This window comes from Ictidomys tridecemlineatus, chromosome 2 (genome assembly GCF_052094955.1).
Source record: "Ictidomys tridecemlineatus isolate mIctTri1 chromosome 2, mIctTri1.hap1, whole genome shotgun sequence".
Taxonomy (NCBI): domain Eukaryota; kingdom Metazoa; phylum Chordata; class Mammalia; order Rodentia; family Sciuridae; genus Ictidomys; species Ictidomys tridecemlineatus.
In genome coordinates this window covers 158,708,678-158,732,759 of record NC_135478.1, presented here as the reverse complement: position 1 = coordinate 158,732,759, position 24,082 = coordinate 158,708,678, and the positions used below count along the sequence as shown (strand labels likewise).

The following is a 24,082-nucleotide window of genomic DNA, read 5'->3' as shown; positions in this document are numbered from 1 at the left end:
ATTTGTTTTTCTGGTGTTTTTTGAGTTCTTTATATATCCTGAAGATTAATGCTCAATCTCTATGTGGTAAAGATTTTCTCTCATTCTGTAGGGTCTCTCACATTATTGTTTCCTTTGCTGAGAAGAAGCTTTTTAATTTGAATCCATCCCATTTTTTATTCTTGATTTGACTTCTTGAGCTTTAGGAGTCTTGTTAAGGAAGTTGGTTCCTAAGCTGACATGGTGGTGATGTGTGACACTTTTTCTTCTATTAGGCACTTGGTCTCTGTTCTAGTACCTAAGTCCCTGATGTCCACTTTGAGTTGATTTTTGGGAAGGGTAAGCAATAGGGGTTTAGTTTCATTTTGCTGCATAGGGATTTCCAGTTTTTGCAGCATCATTTATTGAAGAGGCTATATTTTCTCCAATTAATATTTTTGGCATCTTTGTCTAGTATGAGATAACTGTATTTATGGGGGTTTGTCTCTGTGTCTTCTATTTTGTACCATTTGTCTACATGTCTGTTTTGGTGGCAATATCATGTCATTTTTGTTTCTATAGCTCTGTAGTATAGTTTAAAGTCTGGTATTGTGATGCTTCCTGCTTCACTCTTCTTACTAAGGATTGCTTTGGCTATTCTCAATCTCATGTCATATTTTTCCAAATGAATTTCATGATTGCTTTTTCTAATTCCATGAAGAACATCATTGGGATTTTAATAGGAATTGCATTAAATCTTTATAATGCTTTTACTAGTATGGCCATTTCCCAAGCAAGAGATTTTGATAATCTCAAATAGAATGATTAATAGAGAAGTGCATTTTGAAGGCAAAAACTGAAATAGCTGAATATGCATGTGTTTAGCAGACTGGAGAGGAACCAGTATGAGCAAGAAAGAATGAAAGTGAATAATTGATGGGGGTGATCCACAAAAAGGGTGATATTTGACAGCCAGAATGTGTAGTAACCAATTGTATTCCTCTGGAGGACGAGAGCTCCCTCTCAAAATAGCAGAAGAAAGAAGAGGGTTGGGAAGGGTTCATTACAGATTACTAGACTGTACTGAATTTAATATTTCAATTCCTTGATAATATTTCTATATGAAACATGCGCTGTGGCTATCTGAGAGTTGGGTGAGAGATAATGACTGCAGTTTTAAGAAGAGTTGAAAAGTTAAATGTTATTTTTTGAGAGCATAAAAACATGCTTCTCCGAGAAAAAGAAAATATAATAAGTTTGCTGGAGTGAAGTGCCCAGTAGTAATCATAAATGTTCCCCTTCTTGTCTTTATCTAACTTTGCTCTTTTCCAATAAATAGCTGTCTCATTGGGGAAGCTTCTGTGTCTCTTTTACCCAAATCGGAAGCCCCATAACCTCTACTTTCTGAACATGACACATCCAAACCATAAATCCCATTAAGAACCATTTAATTGTCCATTTATCCTCAGTACTGCACTACAAAAGGAAAAAAGCTCATCTTTAAATGACCGGGGACTTCCGTTTATTCTTTATGCCTGGACATTCCATAAGTTATAAATAAATAGAAAGCCATGTCAGATTGACCTTCTCCCTTACCTTAGAAAGTTTTCACATAGCTTTTTTAAAGATCTGTACTTATCCTGCTCTGCTTCCCGAAAGGAGATAAATATGTTCCCTGACAGCCTGACTTTTTCTGAGGCAGCACTCAATTCATCACTCTGCTCCTAGAGCACATTTTCCAAATCCTGACAAAAACATCCCTGAAGACTTCAGAGGGGAAAAATAAACTCTCATCTTAGGCTCTGTAAATTACCACCAAGTATAGTCATGAATAAAATGAGAATCTATCCTGATTTATGCTTTTGAAACATCCTAAAAATATGGCCCCTCATGCTCCTAAGGCCATTGATCAGTCCAGAGAAAATTAGGCAGGAAACAGAAAAGATATTCTGTTCTGTTCTATGTCATTTTAAAGGAGGCCAATTATTGGATATTTCTGAGTGAAACAGTATAAAGCTATGTTCTACACCTGTCCTAAAACTGCTTCCTTTAAATTATGTAAAACAACAACAACAACAACTAAGGACTTAACAAAAAAGCAGGGACATTATTGCCAGAAGAACTTAGTTGCAATTCGTTTAGAGTTCCTGGGAACACAGAAAAATGCATTAGCCCTGATCCTTTTAGATAACTACTGACCTGAAAGCTCCTATGTTGAAGAAAAAATATCTGAGCCAGGTAACTTGATGTTCCTTGATGGAGAATGGAGCCAAAACCTCTGTGTGTTCTGAAGGAAATAGGAGAATATCTAAAGGTACTAGATGGGATTGCCTACTTCTATTACAGTCATTCATTCACAGATATTTCAGTAACTATGAATTCTACACAAATAAGTTAAGGATCCTCATGTACTATAGAGATAACAAGCTATAACATATACACACGGCTAATAAGATATGTCAAAATACATAAAAATGGGGAACAACAGAACCTGGAGTTGGGGATGGATAAAGATTGTGAGAGAACTGGATGTTTCCTGGAAAGAGTGAGAATGGAGCTGTTTCTGGAAAAGAAGAGTTTGTTTGTTAATTGTAGGATACTGGGAATTGAACCTGGGTATGGCTTGGTCTACCGCTGAGTCACATTCTCACCACCTCCTCATTTTTGGTACTGGGGATTGAAACTAGCAGTGCTTTACCACTGAGCTACATCCTTGTGTTTGTTTGTTTGTTTGTTTGTTTTATAAGATCTCACCAAGTTGCTGAAGCTGGCCTCATACTTGTGATCCTCCTGCCTCAGCCTCCCAAATGGCAGATTATGGGCATGTGCCATCACACCCAGCTACAAGGAAAAAAAAAATTAGAAAGGAAGATATTGTAAGGAGGTTCTACCAAAAGTAGAGGGATAAAACATTCTAGGCAGAAAAATGCAAGGCACATAAAACTACACAAATAGGGAAAATAAAAGGCATGTTCAATAAGGTGCTTACACATGCCTATGTAGAGAGATGGAGCATAGTGGGTGGACAACAAAATACAGAAATTGTATTCATTCATTTGATCTTTGTGCCATGGACTCTGGTAAGTGAATTTCCTGGACTTATACCATGAATTAGCCTGTACATGAGTTGCTATTTATAATCCCATTAATAAAACAGAAATTATGATGAAATAACCAATGTCCCACAGCTAGTGAATATTAAATGCAGAATTTAAACCAGGTTGTTTTTAATCACTGTGTTAACAACTGTGACAAGCTAACAGGACTTTTGCAGATGCCTTTTGTTATTTGTCTGAATGCCAGACCAATGTGAATATGCAGGAAAGAAGGAAATTTTAGAAAGAAAGAAAAAATATTTTGAGCAAGGACATGGGGAAATCAGAATCTTCCATAGGGAAATTGACAGAATAGAATAAAGTTTCAAACAAAGAATTGACTGAAAATAGAGAGACCAGAAATTAAGAAAGTGCAGGTGAAGAATACAGTGGGTGAAATTTAAGAGCTTGAAAATACCTAAAAGCAGCAGAAATGGAAAAGAAGGAGTCAGTGTAAGAGAAGGCCAAACAGCAAACATCAGGTGAGGGAAGTTGAACCAGCTGTCATGGAAGCTAGGAAGATTCTAGGGAGTGAGAATATACTAAGATGACTGAGATCTGAGTGTAGAAGGAGAATTTGGAGTGATGACAGTAAATTGAGTTTTGATACTATTCTTTTTTTGGATGGGGGGGCAGGTACTAGGGATTGAACTCAGGGGCACTCAACCACTGAGACACACCCTCAGCCCTATTTGATATTTTATTTAGAGACAGGTCTCGATGAGTTGCTTAGCGCCTCACCATTGCTGAGGCTGATTTTGAACTCAAAATTCTTCTGCCTCAGCCTCCTGAGCTGCTGGGATTAAAGGCATGTGCCATTGAGTCTGAGGATACTATTCTTAAGTTGTCAGTAGGATATGTTCTTGAGTCTAGCAGGCTTATCACAATGGTTCAACGTCCCTAAAATTCAACATGTTTAAATTGAATTCACAAGCTTGACAAAAATATCAGCAGACTAAAGCAATCCTGCTCTAATTCTCTTCTAATTGCTGCAAGGCCCTGGCTGCCCTGCTGCTTGTGCCTGAAGTCTAAAGTTTGTTCTTGATTTCTCTACCTCATTTTTCCATATGCTTATATTCAGACTGTTACAAGCCTCATCAAATTGCATTTTGTAAATCCGACTATAAAAATATATTTTTCATCACTTCTACCATTACTATTATGATTCAGGCTAAAATAACCACTCACCTTTATTGCTTCCATGGCTTGCTGACTGGCTACCTCCTTCCTTCTGCCTGACCTGCAATTCATCTTGGACACAGCAGCTAGGGTAATCTCATCAAACTACATTATATTGTCCATATCTCCCATGTCCTTTAAATCCTCGATTATTGACAGTGCTCTAAGGTTAAAGACAAAATGGCCTGTACCTCCTGGATTCTGTTTAATCTCATATTATGTCTAAACCAGCTAGAATGGACTTCTTTTAGCTCTCAAATTTACCATGCACTAGACTTTTTACATGCTTCTCTATCTTCTCTTTATTATGTATCCATGCTATAGATACATAGTAATGAGAAGATACATTCTTCAGAACTCAGTTCATAATTACTTCAAAAAGCCTCTTAAACCCTCTGGACACTAGATTTAGAACCCTAAGGTATAAACTCCAATTTATTCATGTGATCATTAGATTGTTTTTCTCCATTTCAACACCAACAATTCACACTTTAATTAGCTTCAGTCAGCTTTTGCTACACCACTCTGAGATAGAAGATAGTCCCTTTTCAGAATCAGAAAAGACAATTCTTTCAAAGTCCTAAAGTCAAAGCAAAGTCAACCAGCTGGTCCTCTTAGTTGCAACTAAGACCTTTCTGCAACATTTCCTTCTTGAAACACTTGGTTAGTGGCATCTGAGAGCATCCTGTTGGCATTCCCCATTTCCTTCATTGCTATAAAATAATCTAACCCAGTTCCCTTGGTAGATTTCTCTACCACTGTTCTGTCATGAAAAGTTGATTTACATTCAAGACTTAGCACTGGACATTCTTCTCCATGGAAACTCAACCTTTATGTTCTCTTTCCAGCTTCCAGGTTTACACAGTTTCCATATATTTTACCTCCAACAAATCTCCTTAAGTCTCACATGTCAAACTGCCCATTAACATCACCTCTCAAGTATCTTACAGGAATTTCATAAGTAGGTTGTTTGTAGAGGGATAGAACACATTTTCAAAATCTAATATAGCACATTATTTAAAATAGTACCCACTCTCCATCTCTTTCCTCTGCCCTCACTTTTTTGTCTTACATATAAAATTATATTTAATCTTTACTTCCATTCTCCATCTTTCCCAAGAGAATCTACGTTTTGATTATACCATTTTAGTACAGCATTTCCAATGCCTAGAACAAAACTTAGCATCAAGTAGATGCTCAAAATATATTTTGTAAATTAGATAATAACATCAATCACTCTCATTGAACTGAAATCTCACTGGGGCAGTCAGTTTTTGTAAGTTTGATTAGTATTGTTTTTCAAGTGATTGTCAAATGGTGGTTAGTTTTAAATGCTTCCTAACTGCTGGAATGAATAAAATAATATTAGTGTAGTACAGACATAACTAATAACAATGGAAGATAAAATTTCAGAAATGAGTGAAGCTGTCAAACATGTCAAATACAAGGATGACAAGAATTGATAATAGGCAAAAGCATTTGATAATCAAGAAATTATTAATACATTTCCAGGCCAAATTAAATATATACTGATAGCAGGTTAAAACTGACTAAGCAATTAGTGGGAGGTACACAGAGGCCCCAAGAGCAACCTGATACAGTAAACATTGTTCCTAACACATAGATAACTTTAATTCCATAAAGGGTTAAAAATTCTTGCACCATTATACCAGTATTCCCCTGACCTCTAATTAAGATAGTGAATAGGGAGGGGACACCTTAAGTGTTCAAAAGGCCAGCCCTCTTCATCATCTTTCTGTGAGCAGGAGTCATACATCTGGAAATTGCAAGGGTAGATCATTGTTTAGAATGTATTACATAAAATTTTGTGAAACAATCAACATAGAAATGGTAGGTGGGCTTGTTCATGTATGCCTGTAATCCCAGCTATGCAGGGAGTAATTTATGTATAATATAAATTTGTATTTATATACTTATGCAAACACAACTGTGTGTGTGTTTGTTAGTATAAGAGAAATAGACTTCGGTAGACATAAAGATGAATTAAAACTGGAATGCAAATTAAAAAATTAGCAATCAAAAGAGAATGCTTGTTGATTCTTCACAATTTCCCTTGGTTATCCTCCTTCATCTTCAGCTCTGTAAAGGAGAGTACTCATAGAGCTTAATAGTGTGAAGACAGAATATTGTTGTAAATTGAGTTTCATGCAGTATATTGCTTGCACCCTCTTTTGTAAGTATTAAAATCATGAAGTATCCTGGACTAGCCAAGTTTTTTAAGATTAATAATTTTTTAAAACATTAATTAAAGATTATATAACTTGCACCTTGCTGGTTTAACATGAATAAAGAGAAATACCATGGAATTATAGCAGCCAGGAAGTATTATATTATATATAACACAACAATGAATTCATGAGCCATTCCAGTGAAGACTTTTTTTATCATCAATTCTAAAGTAGTCAAAACAAAAACTGCCAGTTCAGGTTCTAGCATTGGCAAGAATGAGGACCATGGTTCAGTATGTCTGGCAGCCCCTACCATTTTAGGGAATTTAATTGCTCTACAGAAAAACACTTCTGTATTTCATCTCTTATCTTTCTTCAGACCGTCCGAAGTTCCAGTACAATAGGTCTGGCTATGACCCATCACAAACCCCACTTAAAAGGAGATGGGAGAGGAAGATCATTTTACAGTTCAATTCAGGAAACTGGAGCAGCCAAACACACTAGCAGAGAATAAGCATCCCATGTGTAGTAACAGGCCAACAGTACTTATAATATAAGAAAAAACAAGTCTTCAAAGGTATCAATTAATAGTTTGTATTCCAGACCTCGGCAACTAAAGTATAAATTGAAAGGAAAGGAGCATAAAATAAAGACATAAAATCTTACTACTGTTAAAAAAAAAGTGGAATAGCTCAATTTGAATCTATCAGCTTATTTCTTTAAACTCAAAATTAGTTTTCATTTGTTTTTCCTATATGACATGGGATAAGTATCATACATAAATACATTAACTTCTTTCAGTAATGTCTACAACAAATGAAATAGAGAAAAAGTTAAACATATGTGCATTAAAAAATAAATCAGTTTGTCAGGATTTACCTAGTCATAAAATCTAATGGAATTTTCCAGTCTGACTCTTTTCATTCTGGTTTTCACTTTTCATAAAATCATATTTTAAAAATCTCAGATAAAATTAATGAGGACTGGGCTGGGGTTGTGGCTCAGTGGTAGAGTGCTTACTTAGCATGCTTAAGGCCCCGAGTTTGATCCTCAGCACCACATAAATGTTAAATAAAATTAATGAGGGCATACACTATATTGTGTGCCAAGGAAATTGAGTATACTTTTTTGGGGGGGAGGGGTAGGCCACGGTTAACCTTATTTATGATGCTTAAATAGAATTACATAGGAAAAAATTATTATAAATTCAAAGGCTATCCTAGATACAACCTCATTCTATGATTTTTGAAGCTGAAGGTAAATGGAAATTGCACACTTGCAAAACAGACTAGTAAATTGCTAAGAGTGCACTACTTGAAGATGAACTTTGATAGAAATCAACCTTTTCTTCTAAAAAAAAAACCTTTATTTATTTCTCTAAGCAATTTGATTCTATGGGGGAAAAGAAGGAGGATGAGAAGGTAGGTGACAAGAATGAAGAATCTGAACTTTTGACTATCCACTCCTGAGTTAAACCTGAAAATCCTGATAAAACCTTTTATAATTTTTTTTTTTACACTTTGTATAGAAAGTATTTGATGTGACTGGGAAAAATCTTTTCTTTTGTTACTATCAGCACATCATCACTTAAATGTGACCCCAAGAAAGTGACAAAGCACTAGGAAAAGTAGATTCTTATCTTCTGTGCTTTCTATGTGTGACCTCTTAGCCTTCTGTTTACTTCCTATGATTCCTCAAAGTCTCCATGCTTGTATTCGTCAAATTCTGAAAATAACCCTATCCTTCACCTCCTTTATATTCAGTTCACAGTCTGAATACTTATAAATCAGTTCACAAAATGTCATAAATAAAACAAATGCCTATGTCTACCTTATCTTGCTAACGTTGTCGAAATATAGTTCTAAATACTGTAACTTTGTTAAATTAAAAATAATCTCCTTCTCTCAAAACAGAATAATATGATTGAATATTTTCTCCATAAAGAGCAAAAATATTCATTACTATTTCATACCAAGAAGGTATTCTAAATAACAAGCAATTTCTTATAAGCAGAAAAGAATAATGATGATGTATAGGAAAAGAGAAGGTATGGTGTATTTCAGAGAAGGAAGGAGATGGCCATTTACCTATTTAACAGAGAAGACTTAAAGGAAAAAAAATGTATTGTTTTCCCAGAGAGATCTTTCATGAGACAGCTCATCCTCTCCAATCAAGCAAAGGGCATTGTCATAGTTCCCTTGTTTATTCAGTGCTTTTTAGGTATCTGTTTGGTGCCAGGCGCTATTATAGATACTAGAAAAAAAAATGAACAACAATGTGAGTGCAAGTAAGGTAAAGAAGTTACTCTGGCAGCGAGGATCCTCAGAGCACAGTGTTGAAAAGAGTAGAGCAGCAGTTGACACTCTTGAAGACATAAAGAGGGTCCATGTCCTGAAGCTTTTTCTAAAAGCCAGGGACATAGAGAAGTTAGGGGATCATGGGAAGTAAGGTTGAAGTGTGGTAGATATTAATAATTTTACAAAAACTCCAAAGTCACATTGCTCAAGTGAGAAAGAATAATGATTTTCCTGGATGTGAAATGGAAGGAAATGAGTACAGAGAAATGAAGATTTAGACAAGACAGTTCTTTAAGTTGTATAACAGGCCTTGTCTGGATAGTAAGAAAAGGGAAAAAAGAGTCATTGGAAGAAAATGAGGTTGTTGAGGTACCCCAGGTTGGTGGGAGGTAGAGTGAGCCATGTGATGACTGCATTATAGTTCATGATTCCCAAGGTAACAAGTTCCAGGCAATAACAAGATTCATATGGAGCAGTGGTTAACCTGGAATAGATAGGAATGCTGATGCAGGTGAGTTGAGGGGGATTTCTGCCAGAGGTAACTGACGTCTTGATCTATGTAACTTAACCAATCTTAATGATGACAGGAGATACAGATAGAAACTTTGCCATCCAGATTTCCACATCTGAAGGAGTAATAAGGAAGATCATAGATGACACTGAGAAGTAGGTGTGGTATTTTAATAAAATCAAAAAAATAAAACAATCTAATTTTGATTAATTCTATTCATGTTTTCACGTTTTCTATGTCACATCCAGCTGCGTATAGAATGACATTTTGAGGTAAATTGCTATTATCATAAATCAAAGATCATCTTCTCAAATAGCCTCTTCCCAATATTGCTCAGATCATAGTATATGGCTCTGGAAAATAAACTTTCTAAACTTAAAACATTCTCCTCTTGGTTCAAAGGAAGAAAATTTAAATTCCAGAAATATTCTCAGCTGAGCACTGTAAAACCTTCACACCTCTTCAGTTTGTTCCTTTCTATCCTTCCTCCCCTCTTTATCTAGAGGTGGTACCCCTCTTGGTCAAAGTGAACCTATATCCTCTGTCTTAGATACATGAGAATGTGGGACTGATAAGATCTATCAAACATCCCTTTTCTCCTCTACACTTTTTAAATCACTCTTCACTTCTCATAGATATTTAAATATATATATATATATTATATCCCATCTCAGAAAAGTGAAAGCTTCTTCAAACCCCTATTCTTCTCCAGAAAACAGTTCTTTCTTTAAACCTTCATAGATACAACTTTTGAATGAGTCACTGTCTCTCTTTCCTGAACTCCTACACACTCCACACATTTTCTTCTTAGTTTCACACCCTCCCCCCACTTCAGCAATGTGTCTTTAGTTAAGACCATCAATGATCTCCTTGTGTTCAAAGGCAATTGATATTTTCCAGGCCCATTTCACTTCACCTCTTGGCAGTAACCAATACTTTGTCATTCTTACAGCATGCTTTCTCTGGGTCTTCAGAATGCCACAGATCACTCTTGTACTTTCCATTCTCTAAGACAAGCCATTTGCACTCTTTACAAGCTTGTCTTCATCAAAATATTCTAAAAATATTAGGATGCATCTTTTTTCCCCTAAAAGTATCTTCTTTTTCATTCTAGCAGTATTTTCTCGGGGATTCTTATCTATGCCTAAGGATTCAATGCCCATCTATAAGAACAAACTAGGAAAGAGATGTGTAAGTTTGGTCATATCTCTTTTTCACATAGCTAACTGTTCACTCCAGAGTTGGGTTGGATAAACAAAAGGAATATTGGTTTTCATGGGAAAATAAACAAATAATAACCTCTAGATATATCTTTATAAGTGCTTTTGTCATCTTTTGAGTGAATTTCTGGTCTTCCCTCAAGACTCAAATCAGATTCTAAATTATCTGATTAATTCCTTAGTCTCTTCCTCTCCTCATCTCCTATAGCAACATGTGCCTACTTCTGCCGCTACATATAGCCATGGTATTTTAATTTCTACATCTACATGTCTTCCTCCAACGTCAACTACACAGTTAGGAGCTCCTTAGTGTCAGAGCCAGGTTTTATTCATAATTTGCTTCCCAGAACCTACTGTCTAATGCATGGTAGGTATTCAAATTTTTAAATTAATAATCAAATGCTAATAGACCACTATTTCCTAAATTGTACTCTGGGTTTTCCAAAGGCATATTAGTAGATGCTCCCAGAAGGAAGGATTCTGTGATTAAATAAGGTCAGGGAAGTTTGTTCTCCATCCCTGGCCAGCACATGCTTGCATCTGGACTACGCAAATTAAAAAATTAATGGTTAAATTGGGAAAGATTTCCCTCTCTTTTATGATTTTCCTTCTCTTAATACATATGCTATTATTCTTCAAACAAGTTTTCTTTACCATGTAACATAGTTTGGATTTTCCCTCATTAGTATCATCAAACAAATGCTAAAGAAGCAGAGGTTATAGGACATTCTTTTGTCTAGGATAATCACTGTACAATACAGGTGCAAATTCCAGGTGCAAATTCCTTCAAGAAGCTTTGATGCTTCTTAGTGCAGAAAAAAAAAATTGATCAGTGTAGCACTGCTACAGTGTTGACAAATACATCAAGTCAAACACATGTTTTCTTATTTTTACAGTCATTAATATAAACAATTAAGGTACATTTACTTAATCATAAAATAGCAATATTATAGTCACTTTCAAGCTATTCTTTTTCTGTTAGAGAGGAATTTTTAATGTTTATTTTTTAGTATTTTTTGGTTGACACAACATCTTTATTTTATTTTAATGTGGTGCTGAGGATCAAACCCAGCGCCCTGCGCATACCAGGCAAGCACACTACCACTTGACCCACATCCCCAGCCCAAACTATTCTTTTTTAATTGCTCTTACAAAGATAATATAGTTAATTAAGCATCAAATGCACCACCAAGTAGTTATGCAGTTAAGTTGGATACCAGAAGGATTGGTAGGTCCAAAACAAAATTTCTACTTGAAGCTCAAAGACCTTACCACTTCACTGTCAGAATATATTGTCCTTTGGACAGGGCACACTCAAAATCTGAGACTAAGCAAAACAATAGCCCCTCCTGAATGGCTTTTACACTACACTGCTTTCTTCAACGTGTGACAGGGAACCTTTATTTACCAAATAGAAAGTTCTAACATATGCTGTGGCACACGACATTATGTAATAACAAGGCACCCATTCTGGTGATCAGAACTCTTACTAAGAACAACCGGATCACAAAGTGACTCATCAGCTTGCGGGCTCTTTCCTGATTCTAGTAATTTGGGACAAGTGTGGGGAAGTTACAAGTCGATAATGTGCAGCCCAAAATGACAGGCAAGAGAAGTTACTAAGCAACATTAAGTACTTGCATATTTCTAATCTTTAAAAGCTGCCCGAAGCTGAATAATTCTATAATATAAAGGGAAAGAAAAAAGCAATGTGGGAGTCATGTTTTTGACTGAATGAAAGTGTTTTGCTCGATAATTCTGAAATTCTGATTCACCATGAATTCATCTGTCTTGCTCTTAAGGATTCCTTCAAGTGTACAATCCCCTTGAACTCCCTGTCACCTTATACTCACCGTCAACTACAGAGGGAAAAATAAAACAAAACTGATGAGGTGGGGAGGGCACAAGTGGTCCCTGTTAATCTTGAGACCAGTCTGTTCCCCTGCCACGAGGCTCTTCTGTTCTTGGTGTCAGCTCTTTGTCTCTCATAGCAATATGAGGACAGCACATTAGGTGCTTGTCTCCCTGTTGAGGTGTTTTTACTTCCATCTTTCTCTTTCACTGAAGTGCAACTTTAGGTACTATGGGCACTTGTCTGCTATCATTACTCCTCCTCCACTGATAGTGGCTCAGTGTCTCACAGAGTAGCCCATTGGTGGCTGAAGGATGAAACAGGATCAGGGTCATGGTGTCAGTACTTCTGTCTTTAGGCCATGGCCTTCATATCTCCATTTGTATGAATCAAACTTCCCAGTAGCTATTACTTGCAGTCTCCAAAATGTACAGAAGCAAAGGCATGACAAGCAAGAATTCCCCAGCTCTATTTTTCTTTTTTTTTTTTTCTTTTTCATTAACCAGCAAAGGAATTCTTTGGTCAAAAGCCAGGGAAGAAACACTTTTATAACACCTGTATCAGCAAAACAACTTGCTGAATAAACTACAATCTCATCTTTTCTGTTTGAAGTTCTGTTTTCAGGTCAAGTATCCTATAATGCTTTCTCATAGCACTTCTATTTCTTCCTCCTTTCCAGTTCATATAACTCAAAAGGAATCAATCTAGGAAATAGTAATTTTCCTCACAGAAGAGGTCATGTTTTCACAGTGTGCTTAGGTACAAATAGCAGAGTAGTCTATATAAAACAAAATAGAAAGTCATCTTATATATCAAATAGGTAAGTATGACTACATTTGATGAATGTCAGAGAAATTGAAATGAAAGACCTCTCAATATAGGTTTTTTGTTTGTTTGTTTGTTTGTTTTTACAAAAAGGAAAGGGAACTAGAATTTCTGAAGATTAATTGTGCATCAGCCACTACTCAGGAAGTGTACATGTATATTTAATTTATCTATATTAACAGTTATCTTTATTTTTGACTTTGTAATTCAATAAAAAAATTTGGGCCCTAATAGTAATTAATAAAACTCCTTATAAAAAGTTTAAATAATATTTAATAAATGTTGAGTTACATTAAATATTTTTACCAATATGAAACTAATATAAGGGTTGTTTTTACATTTAGATTTTAATCCCTATATCATTGTAACTAAGACTAGAATGGCAAAATTCTGGCTTTTTTTGCATATTGAGAAATTATTTGTACAGTGAATTTCTTCACACCTTTATTCACAACTTTATCTCATCATGATCAAAACCTGGAATTTTTTTTAAAAAAGTAAATGTAAAGCAAGGTCCAACTGCCTCACTGGGAAAACGTCATTCTAAGATTACTCTGTTGATGTAACTCCAAAGACCAGACATTTTTTTTTTTTTTTTTTTTTTTTTTTAAAGAGAGAGTGAGAGAGGAGAGAGAGAGAGAGAGAGAGAGAGAGAGAGAGAGAGAGAGAATTTTTAATATTTATTTTTCAGTTCTCGGCAGACACAACATCTTTGTTGGTATGTGGTGCTGAGGATCGAACCCGGGTCGCACGCATACCAGGCGAGCGCGCTACCGCTTGAGCCACATCCCCAGCCCAAGACCAGACATTTTAAATAGCTACCATACTTCTCTTCCCATCTGTCCTTCCCCTTATTGTAATTCTTATTTGATAATTCATGTGGATTAGGAAGAATAACAAAATGGAATGATTTTGCCTAAGACATTGCTTTTTAAAAACTATTATATCTGAAAAATAATAGTCTAGTTACATAACATTTAAATATTTATTAAAAGAAATTTTAAAAACTAGGGTTCAAGTAATCATATAAACTGAAAATACTTCTTTGAGGGAGGGAAGTTGGGAATAATTTCCTACTACCAACCTTGACTTCAGTCTCTGTAGTGGTACTGAAGTATGGAAGGTCTGTTTTCAGATAGGATTCACTATTTGTTAGCTACCACTGAATTAAAATTTCATAAGGTATTTTTCCTCAAAGGAAATAAGAGTTCAAAAAACAATTTTAAAAAGCACAGTTTCACAACTTTCACACTATTGTCCTATAAGGGCAGGACACCTTTGATGACTAACTCATTTATTCTAATATTTATTTTTATCCTCTAAAAAATACAAAAATAACTTGATATCAGAAATGAGGGATCAATAAAAATTCTACCTTATGATTTGGAAATAAATGTTATTTCATTTTCCAAAAATATCTTCCCCTATATTTTAAATACTTAATACCGGTTGAGCATTCCTAATCTCAAGTGCTCTCAAATCAGAAACTTTTTGAGTATAGCCATGATGCCACAAGTAGAAAATTTCATACCTGATCTCATGCAACAGGTGAGCTGAAAAACAGGCACACTAAAAATATTGTATAAAGTTACCTTCAGGCTATTTGTATAACTATATATGAAACAAATGAATTTCATTTTCAGACGTGGGTCCCACCCCAAGATATCCTATTATGTATATGCAAATATTCCTGCAAAAAATCTGAAACACTTCTTGTCCCATGCGTGTTGGGTAAGGGATACTCAATTCAAACCACACAGGGGAAGTAAATGCATTTTGAGTAATTTTAGATACCAACCAGGAGTTTTGTTTATTAAAATATATTCCCTGGCTCAAAATTTACACCTTGTGTTTAAAAGGCAATTCTCTAGTCTTTTTGGAAGGTAAAGGTGAAATATTTTGCACGTGGGTCTCCCTATTCCTTTTAGGGAATAGAGTTGGAGTCCTGAGGTCAGTTTATTAAGAGAAGTATTTATTGAGCTTCAATGGCATGTTAGACACTATGCTAAACACTAAAGTTCTAAAAAAATAAGTCTTGTTTCCCCTCTTCAGTGTGGAAACAAGACCATTTCAACTCTGTGGCATATTCAACGAAGAAAAACACAGATTTTGGTAGAATCTCAGATCAGCAGTAAAATCCAAATAAAATCCCCAGTGGGTCATGACTCTACACTAAAAGCTTAAGGGCTGAAGTTTCATTACAAAATGACACACGTGAGTATGGTGTGAGGCCAGAGGATTTGGGGAATCAAGAAGTAAATTCCAGCTGGACACAATATTCTAGCCTGTAATCCCAGTTACTTTGTAGGCCTAGGCAGGAGGATGGCAAGTTCGAGGGCAGCCTGGGCAACTTAGTGAGATCCTTTCTCAGAATGAAAAATGGAAAGGACTAGGGATGTCGTATGTCAGTGGTAGGGAGACTCAGGTTCAATCCTCAGCACCAAAACAAAATAAAACTGTAAATTCCAGAGAGACAAATATAAACAGAAACAAAGGAGGTATAAGATAGTATGAACCGTAGAGGATTATAATAAACCAATGACAAATAGTAGACTTTCAAGCTTTTGGTTAAAAATCTAGTTTCTAGAGCCAAACTGTCTGGATTCAAGCCCCCACTGTATATCTACAAGTTTCTAACTGTGGAAAATCACTTAACCCTCCTGTTCCTCAGTTTGCCCTTATAAAATGAGAAGGAAAAAAACAATTAGGATTATCAAATAAGGGTAATGTCAAGATTAAATGTACAAGATGCTTATAAAGTTAGCTGGCATATAGTAAACATTCAACAAAAGTTGGTACCATGATTTTTAAACTGTAAAAAGATGAAGGCCATTTTCAATACTACTTTTAAAAATCATCCCTCAGAATTGCATTCCCAGCCCCAACGTGAAATGTCACAAATGACAAGGGAATGAATCAGGGCCAAGAACGTGAACATATTTGCAAAGCTCCATCACTACATACATATTTGACAACAGCTCAGTAGCATCAACTCAGCTTGTGGAGCACGCTCATTTACTTTCTGATTTGAAGGTAACAGTTTTTATGTTCCTTGCATCTATAGTGATTGGCATGTTGCCAATCAAAAATAACCCAGTCAAGGACACAGTGTTTCAAATTTACAAGGCAATACAAACTCCCTATTAAAAGGCAAATCCTCATTTCAAATTGTTGACTCAGAAAGTCCTTAAAAAAGAATTTCAGCTGTTTAAATTTAGCATGCTGAGAAAGACCAATCCTAAAATATTGTTTGGCTCTATGCCTATAACATTTTCATTTTATTCCTTGTTAGTGTTTGTCTTCTGTGATAAGAAGACAAGTGGCAGTAATCATGTTAGGCTCCGTAACACTTCACATTTTACCTAACACTTCACATTCTGTTTTGCTCCTCAGTAGTTGAAGATGGCCTTTTGCTTCTTGGCAAATTTTCAAGAAACGATTATGCAACAATCAGTGATATTTCCATGCACTGTTTTACCTCTACAGTCATCATCTGGCCTTTTTCACCCCACTTTTCTTTGAATCATTTTTTTCCCTCTTAAAAGTGTGTAAAGATTATCTGGAGATAAGCCTAACCTCATTTTTATAATCAGATCTTACAATTATTTAAAGAGATGTTTCAAGTCTGTGTTTTATCTGCGACTTTAAACATATCCACCCCCCACACATGGCCTAAGGAGTCTTTTAGAGAACCTCAGAACAAAGGATCTGGACACATTTTATGTGTCTCCTACCATGTCATCCATTTATTTTCCTTTTATCCCTCTTCCAACTTCATTCCTCCCAAATGAACTCCAGCATCTTCCTGGCAATGTCCCCAGCTTCATTTCCACAGTTTGTAAAGCCAAAGCGGAACCTGAAATTGGATGGTGACTATGCCAGGTTTGGATCTGGGGTTAATTTAGGTTCCAATTTTGGGGGTTCCAATCTTTGGTATCATCAGAGCAGAAAGATCTCCCCTACCTGATGTGACTTCTCAAACACTCACTTACCAACTGCATCCACAAAATGGTAGACTTAACACACCTAATCATCAACAGAGTACCATTTGAATAGTTCAGGTAAACAACAACAAGAAGAAAAATGACTAGAAATTGGAGTTAGTCACATTTGTGGGCTAATCCTAGTCCATTATCTACCAAATATGTTGCTTTCAACATTTCTTTTATTCTATGGAACATTGAATTCCCTCCAAATGGGAGAGAATGCCATCTCCCTTCCATAGCTGTTATACCATAAATGAAACAACACTTTCAAAATACTTGACCTAGTACTGCATTGACTATACTTACAGAAATTATCATTATCATTCATTGTGCAATGAGCAAATTATGTATGGAAATAATCGGCAGAGCTCTGAAGGAATTGAATCTACTTCACGGTTGATACCCAGGGTCAACAAGTACATGGGCTCTTACTTGAGGTTATTTTATGTTGGTGTTTTATAAGAGCGAGAATGCTGTAGATAGAATAGGGGCTCTAGGAAGAGGTTTATTCTCAGCTTTGCCTGAATCTTCCTCTGGGCAGGTGCTCATAGGTTAGAGGTATTACTCTTAAGAGAATTCTGCAACACTATCTTGCATACATAAATACAGCTCTGATCCTGAGTCAGCCAGAAGAAGCATCCAGGAAATAATAATCTTAAAATGTCATATCAAGCCTATATATATCATATTTATTATTATTAGCAGACAAATTAGATTTAGGGACAAGCAACTATCTATGTCTGACCTGTGTGGCTACAACTCTTTCTTCTTTCAGTAGTGTACAAGGAAAACCATGACTCACAGGATACTTTCCTAGTTCAAACACTGTCCCAATAAACCTCACCAATGGTTTAAACCTTAAAATAATTGCTTTCTTTCAAAAACGTAACAGTTTTCTTAACAACATAATACAAATTTTTCTTATCAGTAGGACCAGAAAAGTGTGAATCAAGGTTATTTCTATACTTCACCTCCAACTACCTAAGTTTCTGTCTTTAAAGACATTTTCATAAGTTGTTATCAATGTCTTCCACCTGATATTCCTTCTCTTTAGATTGCTACCTGAAGTTCAAGTATTCATCTCTTTTAGAGTACATGGAACTGCTTAAAAACTCCTTCAACCTATATTCTTCTTTACCTAGATCTTTTTTATTGCTGCCTAAACTTTTTAATCACCCTCATGTATGCATTATCATAATACAAATACATAAATACATAGCAAATACGTCCTCTGGATTATATTTTACTCAGTGACTCAGAAAGTCACATGTTTATGCAGAGAGAAATTTCATGTGTGGAATGGATACTACAACAATACAATGCCAAAAGTACTAAGAAAAGCTTTGTATCTAGATATCGACAGGATGAGCAGCTAATTAGACTAAACAAATTACATCCTGGACATATTTTATTTTTAGCAAACTAATGAAGATTAGGTGGATTAAAGAAAGTATAATACAATTTAAAATTGAAATAATAGGATAAGAGTAGGCTTTAATTTCCTCTTTTCTCATGGCAGAGGTCTTCAGAAATATTGTGCATCACACAAGAGTTATTTCAAAAGTTTGTAACCACCTTAACCTATAGAGTTTATGCTACTTTATAGGAACATCCAGTTTAAAATCCTGAATTCTGTTTTCAGTACTTTCTAATTTACATTAGTCTTTCTTGGAGAAAGATGTAATAATATAGAAATTTCTCCAATGATCCTCCAATTAAATATAACTTTTTTGTGTACCATATGCTTTCAACTTGAGAGACTCGTTTTCTTTTCTTTTTCTTTTTTTTTTTCTTTTTCTTTTCACCATTATAAAATTACAATCTATGAGAGGGCCTGGCTAGACACTTCAACATATTCAGATTAATAATTCCCAGTTTCTCTTTTAGAAAAAAGACCTTTAGTGTTCTGCCTGCATTCATGCTTATTTGGGCATTTGCTTTACAATGGGCTGGCCCTTACTGACCTATTTTTAAAAGAGTTGGTTATCTGCAATTTGAGTTTAAGTTGTTTTTTAAAAGTTTTTTTAAGCCTTCATTTTCTGCCAGTGAACACAATGCTGCTTAGTTTCTAAGTATAGAGCCATCTATGTAAAAAATCACCACTGTGAAATCACAAGGAAGATACTGTTGAACAAGTGGAGATTACTGCAGCAATAAGAAACTGGGGGAACTCTCTGCATGCCACCCACTGAAGAATATTTGAATGTGATCATATTACCAGTGCCCCCTAGGTTGTTGTTGCCTAGCAGTAACCCAGAGCCTGAGTTCACATTTCTTTTTCTTTTTTTTTTTTCTTAATTTAATAAGGTAAATCAAAGACATTTTTGTTTTGTCTGCTTGTTTTACGTTTAGGAAATAAATCAGGAGTGAAACTTACAACCATTATCTAGAGCATTTGGAATTCTAAACCAGCCCCATTGCTGATTTATTTTTTTAAAGGCAAGCTGCCATCTCATCAGTAACTTTCAGCAGACCACTTTGGAATTAAATCTAGAACACATCTACCAGCTTTGTTGCTTAAAATCACAACAAACCGGGCACTTTCTGCAGACCTAACTAGCAATCAGCAGTGCAAATAACTGAGTAACACGACCACAGCATAACTAGGACAGGAGTCAGGGAGACAAACCGAATGATTGCACATTGCATGGGAAAATTCAAAGCTGTGTTTTTCTAACTTTCCTCTCCATTTCTTTTCAGCTTCCCTTCCCCCGCACTCCATACTCAGAAGCCACTCAAATTGCCAACCGTGTCCAGTTTAACTTACTGCAGTGTGATGCAGGCGAAGGTTAGGGGCATCTCCGAAAGGGAGAGCGACTGCTTTTCCGGAGAGGAACTGGGACCGACCAGCTCTCAGGATCCTTTCCAATTCACACGCCGTCCGCTCAGTAAGAAGGCTCTCCCACAGCTCGGCTTCCCCTGAGGAGTGGAGCTAAAGAACTCTGCTCACAGCATCCTCCTCCCTACTGCCACCCGCTTCCAGAACACACTGCCCCTTCAAACTAGTGTCGGAAAAGATGGAAATCTACTTCCAGGCAACAGCACCGGCTGCCTGCAGTCCACCAGTCCCTGATCCTTTGCAACTCAAAAACAGCGGAGGTTGAAAGACATGAAAGACGTAGGTTTCCGGAGCTTGAAAGTCAATTTTGGCGTCCCTCTTCCCCACATCTCACTCCTCCCACTTCACCCTCCTCCACTACGGACCTCCTCTCCTACTCAGGCTAGGTAGGGCAAAAGATTATTTTATTATTCATGCCAATAAGCATCAAGAACACTGGATTTACCAGATAATTGGAAATACCTGTTGTCCATGACTAACGCTCTTCTTTCATCTCTTTTCATCCCTTGATTTTTATCAAAGACGCCTTGATATTGGAAGTCTGTTCAGTGTGTGTGTGTGCGTGTGTATGTGTGTGTGTATGTGTGTGCGTGCGCGCGCGCGTGCGGTGAGGAGGAGGCAATCTGCACGGCTGCAAGCAACAGCCCTGCCTATCTCTGGCTGCTGCTGCTGTTGCTACTATTGCTGTTGGAGCACAGGGGAAAATCAGGGAGACAGGGCTTCACAGCTGTTTAACTGCTGGTTGAGTTATTAGATAGAGGAGAAGACTGTATAGGTTATGAGTGACTGTTATTGAGACATTAAACTGAATTCACTGCAATTACTACCATTCAGTGTATATCTCCCCTCCCATGAGAAACCTGATACCTGTCTCCCCTCTTTCTATAGAGTATGTAATCTTTGATGGGTCATTGTTCAGCAACCACCTGCCTAATCCACGTCTATGAATTGTGGCAGCTGCGCACACTATTGCTGCATTCCAGCTTGGTAACCCAGGAGTGGATGAATAAGGATGAACTAGACATTTATTAAGATGGAAAATGTATATATACGTAACCAATCAGGACACACATAAAAATGATGATTTTCAGCCATGAGTATCAAATAAGGCATCGGATACTAAAAATGTAGGCCAGTCAATAATCAGGTTATCTGATAGAATATGTGCAAACCCTGATAGTTAAAGAGAGTGCTTAACTGCCTCAGTGCAGGTTACATTGATGCATGTGTCCATTGGGGGTTCTTAGCTTCCCCACACACTGTGATTTTGATGCATTAATATTGCCCCATTAACTATAAATTCTGCTGAAATCTACTTGTTACTTTTGTTTATGGGCTCTCCCTCTCTCTGGTTGTTGGTTACTTATTTTCTGCCCTCATTTATTTCAATATATTCTCACTTAAGGTGATATTCAGCGGAATTTACAGGTTAAAGACATTCTAATTCCTCTGAAGTCTAGGATGCATCTTGATACCTGACGTCATTTACTCTAGCAATGATTTATTTTCACAGTTGTTCTGTAGATTGGTTCATCATGAAAAACCCTTACTAAGTACCACTTAATATTTCTAATCTACTTTCATCCTTCAGTTGTCTGAGCTAAAAATAAGCTTAATTCCTTTTGATTTTATTCCTTATGTACACCTTCAATTATTTCTGCCTTGCTTTGAGTACTTTCATGTTTGCCATATATTTTCCCTGTCATAAGGATTTCTATAATCAGGGTTAATTCAGACAGTGGAGAATACAGAAAGAAGAAATTCTTGGGAATATAACAAGAAATCAAATGGAAGAAAAAGAACCCCAAAAGATTAATACATCTCCTGATTTGTTTATATAAGAAAACTACAAAGACCAATCAATGAACAAAGCATCTTTCAATCATCCAATAAATAAATTTGCCAAAATAACCATAATGACAGAAGACGCCATAGGCTAACATTTTGTATTAAAAATCATATAATATCCTAAGTGCAAAAGGTATCCAGAATTTTTTAAATGTCAAAATTCTAATAAAACATACAACATATTTTTGCCTATTTATGCTTTGTCTATTAAATAATTATTATATAAAGCACAATTAATATTAAAATCTGAAAAGTAACATCTTATTTTTGTACTTGAATCCACTGCATTGTAAGAAAGTAGTTTCTACCACCTAGAATACATTATGGTACATAAAGCCAAGGGCAGGTGGTATGACTTTAAGCTTATTCTGGCCCTAAAACTCCTTTCTCAGGAAGAAACACTATCAGGATCACAAATTTCATAGTTTAGCAGGTTTTTTATTCATACTTTACCATTTTAGTTTTTGTCTTTACCTTTATCCCTATTTTGAAATTCAACATATTTAGGAAAAAACACTTGAACATTCTTAAGAGACAAAATGTATTAGACATTTTTATTATAAAAAAGGAAGAAAGCTAAGCATTCAGTCTGGGTAGAGAAGAAATAAGCACAAGATATTGAGATTATTGGTATTTTTTTAAACAAATCTACCTAACACTAATTAAATTGATTTGTTAAAAAAATGCTCATAGCATTACTGAGAATTAAAGAAAAGAAAAACAGTCTTATTGACAAAATTACAAGATTTGGTAATGAAGAAAATGATCTTCATTTGAGGACCAATCCTTAATTCTTTACTGTTATAATTCAGGATTTCTATTTTGGGGGAGAATTTACAAATTGCTGCTTTTGATTCCTTGTCTATTTGTTTAAGATGCTTCTCTACCCCCAAAACTTCATTTAAAGAAAATTCTACTGGGATATTTATATAATTGATCAATTTTTTTTTAAAAAAAGTGGTAGAAAAAAGAACTTGCTCTATAAATACTCATTAATTTAAAAAAGCAACACTTTAAGTAAAGATAGAAATAATCTTAATTTTTATCTAAATCTCTTTCATCATCAACAAATGTTTTCTCAAACTAAATTATTTAATGCTACTCCTTTACTAGAGAAAAAGCCAAAAGTTTGCAATGTTTACAAAAGCCATGTTTGTGTAGTTCACTCATTTATCTCTAGTATCTACCAAAGTGCTTAGAATAGTAGGTGCATATTAGTTTTTTTAAAAAATATATTAGTGAATAAGGAGATAATCTATGAGTGTGGGGCATTGGGAAGTTAACTGAGATGGGAAAAAAGGTGTTTGCTGTCTTCCTGTCCTAACTCAGCTGTTAAGTAACTGTGGCACTGTAGGAAAGTGGCACACTTACCACCATCTTTAAGCATCCTTTCAGGTCCATCCCTCACAAACTACACAAAATTGCATGGTAAATCCCTACTCTTAATACTGCTCCAGAGTGGGTTTCCACTCTCCAAAGGCAATCAATAAAATTCCCTATAATCTCATATCCTGATCATTTTTGCAAACCAGTTACATCAAGGACCTACTTAATCCTTAAGAAATTTACAGCTCTCCCTTGTCCCCCTTCTTTGACTTGCCAATCTGGATCTAGGTTTGTGGAGACTTGTTTAAAAGCATAAAAAAATAGGTTGTTGCATACTTGTGTAAGAATTCCAAAAAATGTTAGAGACTTTTATAGACCTTTTATCACTCTCAATAATGTGATTCTTTAAACAAATGATGATGGGAAATAGCTTGTATAATGAAGTATATTACTTTCAGTAGATAAATTTATAATTTAAAATTCCAGAAGATAGAAATTTATTTTTAATCATCCCTTTATGTAAACAAATGCCTAAGAATCACCTTGACAATTGCATGTATCCACAAGAAATTAATTTTAAACAGCAACAATAAGTAAATGGTAAAAAGATCAGTAGAGGGAAGGGGGGAGGGAAAGGGGAGGTAGTAGGGACTGAATTAGAACAATATACACTCCATGCTTTTATAATTATTTCAAAATGAATTCTACTGTCATGTATAACTAAAAAGAATTAAAAAGGAGAATAACCTTGTCATATTAATTTTATTCAACAAACATTGACCATCTATTTCTCTCAAAAGTATGAAGAAATAGTTCAATTAGTCATAACATCTGCTTTTAAAGGACATATGGTCTCATAAATAAAAACTGTTAATTAAAATTAAGAATGTTTATGTTTCAGAAAAGTCAAATCATTCAGATTTATGATAACATGATTTAAATCCTTAATAACTTTGA

General features: G+C 35.6%; 1 protein-coding gene across 9 annotated transcripts in view; it reads right to left on the bottom strand.

The window, feature by feature from the left end:
* Dgkb (diacylglycerol kinase beta) overlaps nt 1-20,624 on the bottom strand; it is a 651,708-nt gene extending 631,084 nt beyond the window's left edge. For 5 of the 9 annotated variants that reach the window (XM_078040042.1, XM_078040046.1, XM_078040043.1 and 2 more), the window contains exon 1: nt 19,880-20,307. The gene's annotated coding sequence lies outside the window, so the exon portion shown is untranslated. Of the gene's footprint in view, nt 1-2,712; nt 2,800-19,879; nt 20,309-20,413 lie in introns of those variants that run through there. The other 4 variants (XM_078040040.1, XM_078040041.1, XM_005328769.5 and 1 more) reach the window with 4 other exon arrangements.
* Between the last annotated feature and the right edge of the window lie 3,458 nt (nt 20,625-24,082).